General features: G+C 38.5%; 2 long non-coding RNA genes across 3 annotated transcripts in view; one reads left to right on the top strand and one right to left on the bottom strand.

The window, feature by feature from the left end:
• LOC126041644 (uncharacterized) overlaps positions 1-15,407 on the bottom strand; it is a 30,059-nt gene that overhangs the window by 2,322 nt on the left and 12,330 nt on the right. Inside the window, exon 2 of the long non-coding RNA XR_007506931.1 lies at positions 9,923-10,021. This is a non-coding gene — a long non-coding RNA (uncharacterized LOC126041644). The remainder of the gene's footprint in view (positions 1-9,922; positions 10,022-15,407) is intronic.
• LOC126041640 (uncharacterized) lies at positions 3,063-14,769 on the top strand. Of its 2 annotated transcripts, XR_007506927.1 has the most exons (4): positions 3,063-3,130; positions 7,816-7,905; positions 9,998-10,184; positions 14,701-14,769. It is a non-coding gene; the product is annotated as an uncharacterized LOC126041640 (long non-coding RNA). The 2 variants fall into 2 exon arrangements; XR_007506926.1 differs by lacking the exon at positions 14,701-14,769 and having other exon boundaries at positions 9,998-10,630.

Genomic DNA, 15,407 nt, shown 5'->3' with positions numbered 1-15,407 from the left:
CTTCTGTTTATTAGGTGGGGTTCATGGCTAGAAACCTGAGCTAAGCAGTGTAAGTGTGGTGTGTCAGTGCTGGGCCAGAGTGCAAAGGATGTCTGTCCTTGGCTCGCACACCTGTAATACTGTACCTGGCCTTGATTACATTACGGAAGCTCTGTGGGACATAGTTTGCTCTTGGAGAATGGGAATCAGTGCTATTTTCCTATCACAGAGCAGTACTACAACGGGCTAGTAGCTCAAGTGGATTATATGTTTGAAAATGTACTAAACTGCTCAGCAAGCTCCACTAGCTAATTGGTTTTTGAACCTGAGTTTATGTAGCGCCACTAAATTCCAAGTGCAGTGGATCAATTTTCTGGTCCTTCTTTAACTTTGCAAGTCTGTGGAAAGGAATTTACGTCTAATATATGTGCCAAACTTGGCAGCACTTTCATCAGGAGAGGAATAGTCAGGATTTCTGCCAATTTGGGCTGAAATAATTGTGGAAAAGATTGTGAGATTTCTGCTGTCTTCAAATCAGAAATGCAGTTTAGCCGAAGTTTGTACTTGAACCTGATTTTAATTCAAATCTTAGCTTCACATTTACTGCAATTTTGACTTTTCCTAATTAAAAAATACAGGTAAAGCAACACACACAGAAACAGGAAGAAAAGGCCTAGTTTGCAGAAAAAAGTGCCCTGATGCTAGAGAAGTGAGGGAGCCTGACAGGCTAACTCATGGCGTTCGTTCTTGCTCAGCTACAGTGAAAGCAGATTAAGGATAAATTACTCAGTGAGCAAATGTCTTTTCTCTGTGACTCCACCTCTTTTGGGCATCCTGCCCTGTCCCCACCCCTTGCACTTGTCTGCATGTCTTAATGGCAGGATTCATGCAGCTGGTAATTTATGTGTCTGAGAGAGAAGATTTACACAGAGCCTTCCCTTCAGTTATTCAGAAAATTTGAGATACAGTATGTATGTATGCGATTTGTTAGGTCCCAAACTCCAACTTAAAAATCACAACTGTCTTAAGGGCTGGCCTCAAGTGAGAGAAATTTTAAAAGGAATACTTTCAACTAGAAGTCAGTGCTTAGGTCCTCACTTTACCCCTAGTTACGAAAGTTTGTCTTCAAAATAAATACAATGCCTATTGTAACATAAGCACACAGTCATTTGGCTTCGACAGGCAGTTTGATGTTCTGCTCTAGAAGACAGACGGAGCTGATCCAGTTACTGAAACCTACTTGATTCAGTCGGTGTCTCATGTCATAAACACGAATTGTTAATTTCATATTACTCATAACAGGCGCACTGTGAATGTTTGCAGAGTTTATAGGATATCAGTTACAAATGTGATTATACCAGCCATTCCTCAGGACTGACACCAGTTTCAAATTAGAAGCTGACAGGCCTCACCTGCTCCTGAGTTCACTGATAGGTCACCTTCTTGTCATTTTGGCTGTCCCCCCATCAAAATGACATCTGTGTTCATAAAGGGACAGCGAGGGACTCGAAGTTGTTAGAATTGTTGAAGAATAAGAATAAGGTGTCATCTACTCCAATAATGTAGTGCTCAACTTTGGCCTTTCAGATGGCTTGATGCTTGCAGCACCTGACAATGTTTCCAGATACAAGAATAGCTGGATCGGAGACTCAGCAGTTGTTCCCTCTTCTACCCATGGATGCTAGGCATTCAGGTCAGCCCTCACCACAGGGCATAGGCAATCCCAGAGACTTGAGCAAAGAGCTTGTAAATGCCTTTACTTTTCTACATATAGGGACAGGACATTAGCATAAATAAACATTCCTTTCAGAGGCAGTTGTTACACATCCCTATTTTTAAACAAACAATGTGTGAAAGACAAAAGGCAAATATTGTTCAGCAAACAACTGGATAAAAGAATGTTAAACTTTTTCAATGTGTTGGAGATTTCCGTTAATTTGTTTACACGCCATTTATGTAGATGCAATTTTATCTAGAAATGGCCTGACTCTTGAGAACCTATTTCTTCATAATAGAAGGTTCTCCATACTCACTCAATTAATCTAATGGAGTTGAACTAGGTCAGTCCAATTCCTATATCCTGACACGTCTCAAAACTAGTAAAATGGGCATGCATCTTCAAATACAGACTTTGGGATTAGCTCTTATTTCTGTCATTAAACAAACAGAAATGTCAGATCCAAACAATGTCGGACTTTGCAGGTTAAAGATTTGGGCTCCCCTAGATTTCAAGTCATCTAATATACATGTGCCACTTATGGAACAGCTGTACAGCTGTCTTCTTAAGGCTTGGGTTTTACAGGAAATTAAGTAAATGTATGTATATAATCCCCTTGAAGTTGCCTGGCCCATTACTGCTGTGTGTAGAGAGGAAGGTGTCTCAGTTGTGGGATGTTACAAGCTCGTGTACGCAAGGCCGGTGGGAAAAGCTCACAGACATATTCATGAGAGGGTAGGCAAGGATAAACAAGATGTTGAATTACACTTGGCCAAATGAAGGGCTCAGAGCAGCCAAGGAAAATCTTTTTGTTTTCCCCTCACAAAATTAGACCTTCTTTTTTGTCTTAGGCACTGTGGCTAGCAGAGCTGTAAGGACATTCAGTTATCATAGTTGCCATCATTCTCTGAAATCTGTCCTTGATTTTATTTTCTGCTCCAGGAAATATTACAGTATTGTCATTTTATCTATATTAAAAAAACCTTAGGCCAGATTCCTCATGGTGTAAACAAGCATGGCTTCGGAAAGCAATGCTGATTCACGCCATCTGAGTGTCTGATTCTTAATATAAAAGGGAACATGTTACAAGAGAGTAAACAGAAGCAAATGTTTGTTACAGAAACACGTCATCAACATAGCCCTCCCCCCCCCCCCCCCCCCCCCCAGGATTCAGCAGGAAAAAAATAGCTAAGGTAGATTTACAGAAGCCACCACTTTTTTTTTTTAATGATTTGGACATTGATCATTTTTAATCTTCTTCTCAGAACAACCAGCAGATCTATTATAGCTTGAGCCAGCCATGAAAATCGGGTCTGTTCTTTAACCTGCCCCAATTCACTTGAACATATTTTATATCTCCAGGGATTCAGCCACGAAGTCCATTAGAGCATCAGATGCTGTGAGGTCAAATCAATTGTCCATACTGCAGACAAGGTAACCATCATTTACTGTAATTCTCCCCCGTCATGGTAGAGGAGAGGAAAGGTTAAAAGCTGTATTACCATGAGGCTCTCTCATCTGTCTTTCAGTATATTAGTAATACCTAAACATTGCTTAAAGAACTCCATGTGTAATCTTAAATCTGCGTTAAACTGGATTTAATGGTTAGATTGCCAAATCAACAAATTTGCTAATGATTTTTTCTTCAGGGAGGAGCAGAAAAAAATACCACTTTTAAAAGAAAAAGCGAAAAACTTTAAATGTATTGTCACGTCCGACACAACACATCCAAAGCTAAACTGAACCTTCATCTTGGGATGACCTGAATGACTGATATTTATCTTTCCCTGTACATAGACATATTTACCTATGAAGTAATTTGCTGTCATCTCTTTAAGTTGGAGATGCTACGACAGTCCAAAAACAAAAGAGGAAGTAAATTCAGGATGTATATTTTGCACTGTAAATCAAGTCCTTATGTATTTGCACTCTAGGATGGGCAATAATAATTGACTGAAGCAATCACTGCTGTGGGAAAACAAACGTCCTGGTGGTGTCGAATCTGAAGGTCAAGCCTGATGACATAGTAAGCACCTGAACTCTCACTGACTCCTGGGGAGGCAGTGGATGCAGAGTACCTCCCAGAGCTTGCCTGGCAAGGACAGATTTACACAGCTACTGCGGCTGGGGATGAGGATGCTTTTTTGCTCCCACCTCCCTCCATTGGGTCTGCAAAGTCATTTACTTTCATTACAGTGCCATACTATCTCTCCGACTCCTGCGTTCCGTGCGTTAACCGTATGAAAACAGAGAGAAAATGCGGTTCTGTGCCATGGGCTGCATATTCCTCCTGCTCTGAACAATTGCAGTGTGACCCTGATTAGTGTGACATGAGCTGATGTGCATGTAGGGGAACTGTGCCCACTCCTGCAATGCATGTGAGAGCTATGACACCGTGGCCGGGTCCTTGTAGGACTCCTCTGTTGAAGTGGGAAGCGATAGTGAAGCTCAGATTTATTCACTTGACTTGCCTGTTTGCCTTTTCTAGGTTAATCTTTTCTCTTTCCCTGGATTTCTTTAATCCTGAGTTGTTTTCATTAGGAAATTGATTGAATGAAGCAGCTATTGAGATTTTCCATATTCCAGAATCTTTTCACAGCTGTAGAAGTTAGTAAATTTTGTGTGTGTGTGTGTTTCAGAAGCTGAGCTGCTGAGCAAACATACACATGGATTTAAAATAGAGCCAAAGTTGTAAGTAATAGAAGATAGTCAAACAGTGTTATTCTAGAATAAGTGTCTCAAATATATTTCTGCAGCTGTCATATAACCATGATATTCTTCTTGGGGGACAATGGGATGAATTTAGTGGGAGTGTAAAAGTTGGTGTAGGTTAAAGATTAATAAGTATTTTTATTATGAAGCCTATTTTAAGGTTTTAGCTAGGGTTTAATGCCCACCGCAGTAAGTTCTAACTTCAGATAATGAGGGTATTCAGTAACCATAAAAAGAAACTAGTAAAAGTTTTGTGTGTGCTGAAGGAGAGATAAATATGCTTTAGATTAGGTGTTACATACCATTCACTTAACTGCTTTGCCTCTTCTGTTCCCTCTTTTTATTCTTTACCTTAACACAGACTCTGTGTGGCTTCTTTTCCTCAGTTTGTTACCCATCACCTCTGAATTCATCCCTATGAGTGTCTATTCACAGGTCCTTTGCTTATCCTCACAGCAGTGCAGATTGGCATTGTGTCATTAAATAAAAGTAATGCCACCACTATAAATACATAGCGGGCAACTCTACAAAAATCAAGCACTAAAAAATCTAAATCTTTTTCACTTTAATATAGAAATTCAGAAATAAATAAGGGGAATGTAAAGCTAAGAAAGAAATAAATTCAGCCATGTCTGGAAAGAAATGAAGGGTTAAAAAGATGCTTTCCTTCATAATAGCACAAAATTAAGACTGCATGCAGTTTGCATGCTCTGTTGCTTTCCTTGTTCTGGAGTACCTCTCTGATAGCTCACAGCTTAGTAGTGCCCTCTCTGCTGGTACATAGTCTGCAATGTTAATTCAGAGAATGGTCCGCTGGGTTATTTAACTGAAACTGGAGTCTCAAAAAAGATCAGACAAGCTTTGCTGTTCTTTGGCTTCAATAGGTATCACAGCGCTGACTGCAAGAGCACTGAACTTAATAGAAAGGATTTGGATCTGGAAAAATGCTTACTGAAATCAATGACAGAAAGCTTTAACTCCAACAGTTAACACTTCATTCTGGCTGTGTTCTCAATAGATACAAACATTGGCTCTGTAATGCCTAGTCATTTTTTTAAGATCAATACGACAAACCTAAATTGTGCAAGGGATGTGTATTTACTGTCTGCTGTGTTAGCATTAGAAGTCAGATCAGACATTTGAAAAATAAGTATTTGATTTTATAATAATTCCACCCTGTGCAGCAAACACATGTATTTTTAGGGAAATCTCTTTAACCAGAAAAATCACTAAGGAATTCCTCAAGAGTTATGTATAGCTCTTAGTTGACAGACTTCCTTAAAGAACTCCTTTTTCTATGTGTACAGTAATTAAAATAAAAGTTGTTTTTGAGTATTTGCCATTGGCAAGATGTATTTAGTTTAATTTTCTCCAAATGCTAAAGAGGTTGCTACAGTTATGGGGAAGTAGTTAGGTCTTGTGAACATGAGAGAGATCCAGATTCTCTGAATTTGCTGTAAGATGATATATTCAAGCAGACCTTTCTTATTCTCCTGGTCAGTCTGAGGGAGCGTAGTAATTGCCTGCTTGTTGTGTCAGTAGTCAGTGTCTTGGAAGCCTAGTTAATAGTGTGACAGATGTGGCATTACAGAGAACATCAGTGCGGGGCTTTAGGGATAGAATTCTCCTCTAAATAACCAAAAAAGGCAGTCCTGATTACAAAAACTGGTGACATTAGACAGAACTGCTCTGAAAACACACATGAAAAAAGCAGAAGTGCATTTGTAAGCAAGTCTTAACCTGGGTGCAACTTGGGTTGTGTCACAGCATGACTTTCACATTAAAGATGAAACACAAAAGCTCTAGCAGGACGTTACCAACATAATCTTTTCTTTTGAAAAGTAACTTGCTGTGTTAAAACTGCAACAATTATTAATGAAAGACATCTTCTATCTATATAAAAATGTTTCTTACAGTGCTATAGGCCACCAGAGAAGACTGTATGGCCCCTTCTTCTTTCCTTCTTTTTTTTTAAACAGCAATAAATAGGGTGAAAATTAGTAACTGTAGATTACCTGGAGTTTCTTGGCATTTACAGATAATTTCAAACTAACATAGAAAGTTTTGGAGGTTCTCTTTACTTAAGTATGCACCTCCACAGAACGCATTTTTAGTGAGTCAGTTTTGCCTTGTGCTGAATTCCCTCCTACTTGCCCCAGTCTACAATATATCATCCTCCAATAAGTCACTGGGAAGTCTTATTTATAACAGATTATCCAGTAGTGTTTTCTGTTTGAATCTCTTGACTTGGTGCTCTCTGATGTCGAAACTGAGTGAATCACAGAAGAAAGTTTGGGCCCTCAAGCTTCCATAAGGCTATTTAAGCCTTTTGAGTCTGAAATAATGGACGAAAAATATACAAAATTCAAATTCGATATACAGTTCTAATTTCTGCTGAATTCCTGATGTTCAAAGCATGAAAAAGGCACTGGTGTTTGTGACCAGATGAAGAACAACTAGCTTAAAAAGAACACATATACAACCCAAACCTAAGTGATGAATTAAACCTTTTGGTATTTGCTTTGGGATTGGATTTTGGGCTGAAATGTGTTGTACAAGTTCTTCAAAAGCTGAGGGGAAGGCACAGCAACCAGTGAGGGAAGGTTCTTACTTTACACAGACCCATCTGCCTTGCTTATGAATTTGTTATTAGCTGCCTTGGATGATGATTAAAAGATCAATGTATATTTGTCCAAACCAGCAAAATGGTGAGAAAATGTATCAAACTATGCTGAAAGATCTTCCATTTTTCTACAAGTTCAGTTTAAACCAATTTGTCAGATCAATTCAAGGACAAAATTTACCAAGCTTTTGAAAAACAGAAAAGCAGTATAAATATTTCCATCAATTAGAAGAAAAAATCCATTTGATTTGTCCTAGTATCCTCACTTCCATCTCTGAGTTCAGTGTTAATATAATCCACTGCTGAAAGGAAATTTGAGTGAGAAATTTGCTTTAAACAAAACTAATTTATTTTCATTACTAAAACTGAGGAAAATGCAAGCTATGTGACAGGGATTTTTTTTTGTAAAAAAATGTAAACCATAGGAAAACCCAAGGAAACGAGGTGGGTTTTAAATATATTTTTTAACTATGCAAGATATCCCTTTAAGCACAGCATGGGATATAACATTAATCTTATTTGTCTGTAGTCTAAAAAAATGTATATATTTCCTCATAGTTAGGACTTTGCTACATTACCTCATATTTACCCACAGAAGCCAAACTGCTAGATTTTTGGAGACTGCTGGCAATAAATTTTTTCTCTGACAATTAGTTCATTACTAATCTTGACCATCTCTCCAATGAACTCATGAAGAACTTTAATATTGAAAAGCACCTTGTAAATAATTTACAATAAACCTGAACGAATATTGAGCATTTCTAAATATGACTTCCCTTTGCAGGATTTGCCTCTCTTTTAGCTTTTCTTCCTGAATGTTTGCTACAATTATCTTTAAATCTCCATGAAAGAAGCCAAAGAAATGGGAACTCAGGTTTGTAGTAATATTAGTTGTCTTACTAATGGTTATTCTGTAGCTTGTCCTTTTTTTCAACTTCCTCTTACCTGGTCCTTTCATAACTCAGACAGTCAAACAGACTCTTATATACCCTTTGGTTGGAGCCAAGGGGGCTTACAAATGTAATTTATACAGTAGCTGATGATTTAAATGGCAACTCCCCCAATTCTCGTGCTTTTAAAAAATTTAAATCTGTCTGGATCTCATTAATGAAAGTTCTTGACTACAAGAGAAACTCTCCTCTTTTTTTTTGGAAAACTATTCATTTATTCATGAGATTCAGCTCTTCTTTTCAAAAAATACTTTGGAATCATGGTTTTATCTGTTGTTTTTTGTCCAGTGGCCTCAGCCAAAACCTTGCCAGTGGTGATGTAGGATGATGTCAGTGGGGAGACTTCATGATGACCACACTGTCAAGACAAACAGTGCAAACAGTGCATAACGGGAATTCCAGAGAACAGTGGATTTATCTTAACACTCAGACTGAGAAACTTCTAAGCATCTATTTAAAAAAAAAAAAAGTTAAAAAGGGCAGCTGCATATTAGGGCCAAGCCTCTGTCCATGGATAGATCTTTGCTACTTTTCTGCTACTTTGCTATTCCATTCTGACTGTATGGAAATCAGAACATGACAACTTTGCCTTAGCCATAATATCTAAGAAATCCTATGAGAATGAAGGGTGAAACCAGCTTGCCTCCATTTGGGAACAGCTGAGGCTATCTGATGGTAAACAGCTTGTGTGTTAATTTGTGGATAAAGCTATCCTGATGCAGATTGTCAAGTTGTTTATTAGTGGGGTCATAACTTGAGGAGAGATAAGGTTTCACTGGTCTACTCCCTGCATAAATTTCAGCAGTTATTACTTGTTGAAGATTCTAAATGAGAATTGACTCGTACTGGTGGCTAAATCTCATTTTTCGAAAAGAAGGTGACAATGCCTCTGTGAAAGATTCTATAGGAGGGACAGGTTTATTTTATTTATTATAATTTTGTGAAATACACCAATGTCTACTCCTTTTCATTTGAATTTGGCATAAGGATAGCTGAGAAGTCTGGGGTAAAGCAGGATCGGTGGTGCTTCTTTTTGCCTCATCCTGCTCTGTTTTGCAAAGATTATACAGGTATGCTCGAGGAGCTCCTATTGATATTTCAGGTCTCTCAAGGCATTGCTGACTGGACCAGATATTGTTGACATAGGCATCTCTTTTGGAAGGAGATAGATTTTCTTTTAAGGGGTTTTACTTTTTTAATGGAGAGAAGTGATGGGAAACTGCTTCTTCAACCTGAAGGGTCTAACAAGATTCGAGCCAGATTCCACTTGCTTCCCCTCCTTGTTATGTTCAATGTATTATAACTGCATTGGAAGTGTTCAGAAAGAAGGCATAGCTCACTATAATAACTTCAAACTTAGCTCACTGCTTCTGATTCATATACCTGCTGGTTTGGAAATGAAGAATGAGTGATGTCTTATTTTTCAGCTAAGTATTAGAATTAGGCATGGTTTCTGCCTTGTTTCTACTTCTAGTCTTCTTGGGTGTGTGAAAGAGAGAATGAGAACAAGACAAAGACATCTATAAAGAGAAGTGGAATATTTCTTTGTTACCAGAACAGAGATTATTTCCTCTTTCTAGGTGTGCATTTTTCAGTGGCTTAGTTGATGCCATTTTCCCTTACTTTCCAAATTTTTTAGTTCTCCAAGAACAGGGAGACATCATTAGAGATACTCTCCTCTATTCTCCACTAGTACAAAGAAAAGCTTCTACTGTGGAGTTGCAAGGTTTGCACTTGCATTTGCCTTTTCTCATCCTCCACCTCTGAGATAAGCTGTTCCATTTCCTGGTTGCTATGTTGTCACAAGGCCACAGGGAACATGCTATCCAAGAAAAACAAATTGGTCATTCTAATAATGGTCAGCAGGAGTCCAAGTAAAGGATCTTTTAACAATTTCTTAAAGAAAGGACTTTGTTTTGTGTAACAGATACAAACCCAAACTTACTTAAATGTTACTGAGTTTTGAATACATGAAGAAAAGAGACATCATCTTGCGAGTGAAGAAAAATGCTCCAGTTCAGTTACAGAGACTTCAGATTCCTGCTGAAGAAGAGAAAGAGTCAGATGCCCTGCAGTACTCTAACAGTTACCAAACAATTTCCCATCTCCAGAGAACAGCAAGAAAGAGCCCATTAGACTTGTCCTGGAAGGCTGAATGCCCTGTCAGCTGAATCATCACACCAGAATTATAATATTTTAAGAGGTATACTACACAGAACTATTTTGCATTAAAAATATATGCTTAATACCTAGCATATTGCTTGTTCCCAGCGTGTTATTTGATTAAAAAGAAACCTGTTGAAGTGTGTTCTCTTTTCTGTGGTATTGTGATAGAAGGATTACAGACTTTACTATATGCCATTTCATCATCCTTATCAGCCAAGGCATAGACTTTTTTGGGTGACTGCTGAATTTGTTGGATACTGATCTGCATGCACCCCTGTTGTTGACTGTGATCAGACCCTTTATGATCAAAGCAGAGGTTTATTCGCCTCCTAGAGATTCCTTGCTGATATCCCTACTGTGCTCAGCCCTTGGCCTTACGGCATTTTGCTTGCATATTGCTAGTATGCATCTTCAGGTTTCACAGAGAGATTATGAGGTAATGGGATACTTGGGTAAGCCTTGAAATTAAGACATAGCGTGCTGTGCCTGCTTTTGGTTGGTTTTTTTTTTTTTTTTTTGTGTTTTGTTTTTTTTGTTTTCTCACTTGATCACATCAGCTTCTGGTTTTAACATGATGATGTATGTTAGGGCAGTATTACAAAATCCTGAGGTAAAACATATTTCTATTAGTACTATGTCCGAAGAAAGATACAAAATAATGAAAATTCTACTGACAGAAGACTTCCTCTGTCTCCATCTCTTATTTGCTCTTATTTTCATCTTACGCACCTGCATTATTGGAGGACAGTATATTAATGAGACATCTCGTAAGCAAGAATCCTATGTAGTTTGATCACTTTTAGGGTAAAATTTAGCTAGACTGCCTAAAAATGTTTATTAGTCTCTACAGATTTGTGCTGAATTTATTTAATACAAAGTGTAATATAAAAAGCCCTCTCTGCAGTTAATTAGCCTCCAGGTTATTGCAGGCCCCAAGGCATTATGTTTGAGTTGTCATTGCTACTTGCAAAGATCAGCAGTATTTAATTCTTGTGTTACACAAAGTAGATTGCATGTGCTTATCTGGCTAGTGTTAATTCATTGTTTCTAGGCTCTAATTTCATTTTTAATTTTCTTGGCTATTAATGATGGTGCTAAACATGAGGAACTTTGCTGAAATCAGATGTGCTATACTGAGATAGTACCAGTTTAAATTACAGCAGAACTAAACCTGAAGGTTCCCCTAGAATTATGCTATTGTTTCTGTTACATGATAAACCTAAAACAAATAGGGTTCATACAGACTCTTTTGGGATAGGGCAGACCTAAGCTTATTAATTATTCCTGTTTTCTAAGGAGAAAACATCAGGTTTCCTTCATTTGACAATCCTGTTTTCTCAGAAAATGTTTACATATGTTCCAATACCCAGTTAGCAGTGGCAGGAACTCTTTAGTGGTTAGAAGTGGCAGAAGGTTAAATCATCTGACTTTGATGGGATGTTGATTGTTTACCCTTAGTGTACAGTAACATCTTAAATGAAGCAAAGTGGGCGTATTCATTACTGGACAAACACAGCTGACAGGTTAAAGAATATGTGACTTTCTTCAGCTGAGACCAAAGTGCTTCATTTATAATGGAGATTACGGTAAAAACCAAATGAAGTTGTCTAAGGGAAAAGGATGTCTCCTGAGCCTTTATTCTGGTTTGGCCACAAGTTAATAACATGACCAGCACTTAACAACAAAATGCAGGACTGTATTATCTTTTAGCAAATGCCAGTCATGTGCAATCCAAACAGGTCAATTACTAGCAAATCTCCAAAGATCTCCTGAAACCTCAGAAGAATTAGAGATGCCAAGAAAATGTCTAGATGCACAAAGATGCAGGAACAGAAATAGGGCACAAACCAATTTGCAGAAATGGAACTTAACCCTTAGAGGGAAGAACCCAGCCTGCTACATATTCATTTCCATTTCATCAAATATTTATGGGGAGACATGCATGTAATGTGATTCCAAATTATGGAAAAAGCACAAACAGAATCTGCACTGTTTCAGTCATGTTTAAGCTATTTTTTTTAACCTTTCTGTATCTTGCAGGTGTAATGGACAAATGTGGTTTTTTTCGGCCACTAGCATGCTAGACATCTGAAATTTAACCTGTTCTCTTGAATAATTCTAAATCAGCATTCACACAAAACAGAGTGTAGACGCCAGCGATAGCCTATTCTTCAGCTCAATACACATGTCTACGACCTATTAATATTAATGAAACCTGTGCACAAGCATGTGGGGATAATTGACCCCATTAAATTCCATTTACTCATGAGTTACTTTGTAAGGTTTGCCCCTTAATGTAGTTTTTATCAAGGATGAAAGTTGGAACAGCGTGTTTGCCAACAGAAGACTATTTCAAAAGTACCTTGGGGGGGGGGGGGGGGGGGGGGGGGGAGAAAGAAAAAAGAAGAAAAGGAAAAAGTAAGTAAGTACAGCAAAAACCCATGTTTTCATCCAAACTTTCAACAGCTAATGAAAAGAACCTAATCTTGCTTTAAACTTTTATTGGGACAGGACATCAAAATCCTTTAGGAGGAGATGAACCTCAGCCCGGATATATTTTTACTGAGGATCTCTACTCAGTGGTCTTTTCATTGAGCTCAGCAGACATAGGAAGGGTGAACAATATTTCAAATACATACCTGGAGATCTGGATCCATTCAAGGTCAGGTTGGATGAGGCTCTGAGCAACCTGATCAAGTTGAAGATGTCCCTGCTCATTGCAGGGGGCTGGACTAGATGACTTTTAAATGTCCCTTCCAACCCACACCACTCTATGATTCTGTGATTTGATTTTTTTCATTTAATTCTGGGAATCTTGTCTTCACTAAGCTTTCTTTCAAGCTTTTTCTATTTTCTTTCTGAGAAAGGGAGTAGACCAAGAGAGTCAATCTGTTGTCTTTTTAATGGCTCATTTCTAAACATGTGACAATTACTGACTTAGTTCACTGGGGAGGATGCATCTAACACCTCTCCTGACTACTGCTAAGTAGAATTCAAAGTTGTAGACAACAATGTATGAATCACTTTTATATCTTTTATCAAATAAGTGATATATTCTCAGTGGCCAGGAATGGCTGATCTCTTTCAGCTGATCTTTTCTTTAAAAGAATCAGTCTGTGATATACAACTGGTTCTGCAAAGTTATGTGCAACCATTATATAACACTCCTCCTGACATACAAAGAAAGGAAGAATACTAGTATTAGAACTAGCATTAGTATTGCTGTAGCTAGTGCTTTGTAATAGATACTACTCAAAATAATTTTCTTGACAGTAATTTTACTTATTTTCTTGGTAACAAACAGTGAGGTCAAATCTTTCCCCAAAGCAGCACTCAACCTACGTGAGCTGTTGTACTCCTTATTCTTTGTACACAATACAGAAATTAGTATTTTTACAGTCTTAGTGCACCTTCAAAATACTCTTGCCTAGGGCTGCAGGGCACCTGAAGAAGGGTCCAGCATCACACTTGCTGTCCCCAGACCTAACTGGATCTACACAAGTCGCAGTGTCTCCATCAGTTTCAGACTGACACAATGCTAGTTGCACCAGACCAGAATGAATAATCTCCAGACATGAGTTACTGGCACAATTAAAGCAAGAGCCCAGCTGACTGACATACTGAACAAAAGAGCTTTGGCAAAGCTTACAGTGCAAAAACATATAGAGGCAATTCACTCTTGGCGTTGAATGCACCTGAGTAAAAGCCGGATGAACTGCTGATTAACAAGCTCAGACTCTGCAGTCCAAATACCAAAGGATGAACAATGGCAATAACGTTCTGTTATGTCTCTCTACAGCATGCATGCAATTTATCATTAAGTTATATTCCACAGGCAGCTCCAGCAGCACATTTTCACAGCCTAATTGAAGCATATGAGATCTGGCTTGCAGCTTTCAAAAAAAAGTCAGAAGCACAGAGAATTCTCTTCCATCCAACAAGAAAACCAAACGCCTGTAATATTAGTTATAACTGCAATAGATTTTTATGACTCTAACACAGCTAGTTCACTCGGTAAGGTAGACAGTACGCAGCTGTGTCTCAGAGGGTGCACATTTAACTGGGCTGCTGGGGGTTTCTCATAAAGCATAACATGCTGATCCCTCCATAGAGTTCTAGTAGGTTTGGGAGGCATGACTGTCCTCTACAAAAGTCAGGTGGACCCCTCACTGAGGGACATATTTTTCCCCACACTAATTTGGTTCTTTTTACAACTTCTACCAGTTTGTTTGCTGCAGCAGTCAGGTTTACTAGTTCCTAGTTCTCTGGGTCACGTCTAGAGCCTTTCTCACAGACTTTCAACTTCCTTTTCCCTGCCTGTGGTACTGAGGGCAGTGCAAATAATTGATTACACAGAGCCATTACTGGCAATTTCATATCTGACTTCATTTGGAAATTTTGAGTGAGTACTCTCTGCTCCAAGTGTTGTACTTGTTTGATACTTTAATCTGATGCAGTCCTGGAGACACTTTTGGTCTCATATGGGAACCTCCTTTACTGGTTACTGATACAAATAACACATTTAGCTTTCCTGCAATGGCTTTCTCTTCCAGAACTGCTCCTTTTGGACCTCTGTCATGTGTTGGCACCACCAGTTCACCAGTAGCCTTCGAGAGTCTGAGGTAACTAAACATAGTTTTATTAGGTTTGTATGTTTAGCAAGTAACTCTTCAAAATGTTTTTAGCCTATTTATTGTGGTTTTAATTAACTTCCCCAAGTCTATTCTCTTATCTGTTTTTCTCCATTGGACATGACCGACTTAATTTCTGAAGGATAGCTTTTTACTCCTGATAACCACGTTCTCTGCCCTTTTGACAGGATAACTACTTTTGATATTCGAAGAGGCTATTTAACGATATGGATTTACACTGAACCTTTATTGTGCCTTTAAGTAGACTCCACAAGGACTGTGCTAGCTGCTCCTTTATTTAAACAACCTTGCCATTTTAAGGTAAATTGCTGCAAAGCTTGATATTTTTGACTTTGTCTTTCTGTGAGGAGTTGAATTTGAGAATGGCAATGTCAGTTACATAATTCTTGTCCTTATACTTAGGAAGTTGGCAGCTTAGGTCTGCTAAATGTATCTATTTGACCACTAAGCGGAACTGGCATCCAGGTATCTCAGTCAATGTCTTACCTCAGATGTCTCTCCTCAGGTAAGCCGTTAGACCACCACTCCACAGCTAAATGATACAGCTGCTCACAGTAGTAAATGGACTGCTGTGGCACACAACACTATCTTCTGTGGCAGCTGTGAAA

The sequence above is a fragment of the Accipiter gentilis genome, chromosome 8, assembly GCF_929443795.1.
Source record: "Accipiter gentilis chromosome 8, bAccGen1.1, whole genome shotgun sequence".
NCBI lineage: Eukaryota > Metazoa > Chordata > Aves > Accipitriformes > Accipitridae > Astur > Astur gentilis.
This window is presented reverse-complemented; position numbering and strand designations above follow the sequence as displayed.